This window comes from Panulirus ornatus, chromosome 70 (assembly GCF_036320965.1).
Source record: "Panulirus ornatus isolate Po-2019 chromosome 70, ASM3632096v1, whole genome shotgun sequence".
Lineage (NCBI taxonomy): Eukaryota > Metazoa > Arthropoda > Malacostraca > Decapoda > Palinuridae > Panulirus > Panulirus ornatus.
In genome coordinates this window covers 8,817,136-8,819,222 of record NC_092293.1, presented here as the reverse complement: position 1 = coordinate 8,819,222, position 2,087 = coordinate 8,817,136, and the positions used below count along the sequence as shown (strand labels likewise).

The window sequence follows — 2,087 nt, the reverse complement described above, 5'->3', positions numbered from 1 at the left end:
GGCAAAGGGGATAAGATGAGTGCTCAAATTACAGAGGTATAAGTTTGTTGAGTATTCCTGGTAAATTATATGGGAGGGTATTGATTGAGAGGGTGAAGGCATGTACAGAGCATCAGATTGGGGAAGAGCAGTGCGGTTTCAGAAGTGGTAAGAGGATGTGTGGATCAGGTGTTTGCTTTGAAGAATGTATGTGAGAAATACTTAGAAAAGCAAATGGATTTGTATGTAGCATTTATGGATCTGGAGAAGGCATATGATAGAGTTGATAGAGATGCTCTGTGGAAGGTATTAAGAATATATGGTGTGGGAGGCAAGTTGTTTAGAAGCAGTGAAAAGTTTTTATCGAGGATGTAAGGCATGTGTACGTGTAGGAAGAGAGGAAAGTAATTGGTTCTCAGTGAATGTAGGTTTGCGGCAGGGGTGTGTGATGTCTCCATGGTTGTTTAATTTGTTTATGGATGGGGTTGTTAGGGAGGTAAATGCAAGAGTCCTGGAAAGAGGGGCAAGTATGAAGTCTGTTGGGGATGAGAGAGCTTGGGAAGTGAGTCAGTTGTTGTTCGCTGATGATACAGCGCTGGTGGCGATTCATGTGAGAAACTGCAGAAGCTGGTGACTGAGTTTGGTAAAGTGTGTGGAAGAAGAAAGTTAAGAGTAAATGTGAATAAGAGCAAGGTTATTAGGTACAGTAGGGTTGAGGGTCAAGTCAATTGGGAGGTGAGTTTGAATGGAGAAAAACTGGAGAAGTGAAGTGTTTTAGATATCTGGGAGTGGATCTGTCAGCGGATGGAACCATGGAAGCGGAAGTGGATCATAGGGTGGGGGAGGGGGCGAAAAATTTTGGGAGCCTTGAAAAATGTGTGGAAGTCGAGAACATTATCTCGGAAAGCAAAAATGGGTATGTTTGAAGGAATAGTGGTTCCAACAATGCTGTATGGTTGCGAGGCGTGGGCTATGGATAGAGTTGTGCGCAGGAGGATGGATGTGCTGGAAATGAGATGTTTGAGGACAATGTGTGGTGTGAGGTGGTTTGATCGAGTAAGTAACGTAAGGGTTTAAAAGAGATGTGTGGAAATAAAAAGAGCGTGGTTGAGAGAGCAGAAGAGGGTGTTTTAAAATGGTTTGGGCACATGGAGAGAATGAGTGAGGAAAGATTGACCAAGAGGATATATGTGTCGGAGGTGGAGGGAACGAGGAGAAGAGGGAGACCAAATTGGAGGTGGAAAGATGGAGTGAAAAAGATTTTGTGTGATCGGGGACTGAACATACAGGAGGGTGAAAGGAGGGCAAGGAATAGAGTGAAATGGAGCGATGTGGTATACAGGGGTTGACGTGCTGTCAGTGGATTGAATCAAGGCATGTGAAGCGTCTGGGGTAAACCATGGAAAGCTGTGTAGGTATGTATATTTGCGTGTGTGGACGTGTGTATGTACATGTGTATGGGGGGGGGGGGTTGGCCATTTCTTTCGTCTGTTTCCCTTGCGCTACCTCGCAAACGCGGGAGACAGCGACAAAGTATAAAAAAAGAAAAAAAAAAAAAAAAAATATATATCCTCCAGTATGTTTACTTTCGATAATAAGGAACAAAAGAAAGAGCCAAGCAAGTAAATTTCGTCAAAGACATCTCTCTTTTCTAAACGCTGCCTCGCAAAGATTTTCATTAATTCAAATTGAAGAAACAGACGTATTTTTCTATTGTCTGGTTAGCTCAGTGGTAGAGCGTGAGTCTGATACACTCAAGGTCGTGGGTTCGAGACCCACACCAGACATAATTTTTGTTTTTTTCTTTTTTCATTTTGTCCGCATCACATGTGTGCAACATTCAGTATGTTCGTCCAACGTTATAGTGAAGATCTTCACAATAAATTGGGGTTTTCGACCTTATCTGAAAGGGTCAGGTCCACCAAGACGTCCTTGAAATCTTCCAGAAGCTTCTGGCGATCCTCCTCCAACTGCTGGGCACATCAGAGTTAACATGGGCCGGACATCGGTTGTGGAACGACTTAATCTGCTTCCGGTAGTTAGCAGGGATGATAATGAGGGCTCTGACCTCATACCAGGTCAGCTTAGTTCCAGTCTATTGCTTAGTT

At 43.6% G+C, this 2,087-nt stretch overlaps 1 non-coding gene across 1 annotated transcript; it reads left to right on the top strand.

The window, feature by feature from the left end:
• The first annotated feature begins 1,694 nt into the window (after positions 1-1,694).
• TRNAI-GAU (transfer RNA isoleucine (anticodon GAU)) lies at positions 1,695-1,766 on the top strand. Its single transcript has one exon. It is a non-coding gene; the product is annotated as a tRNA-Ile (tRNA).
• Positions 1,767-2,087: the final 321 nt, after the last annotated feature.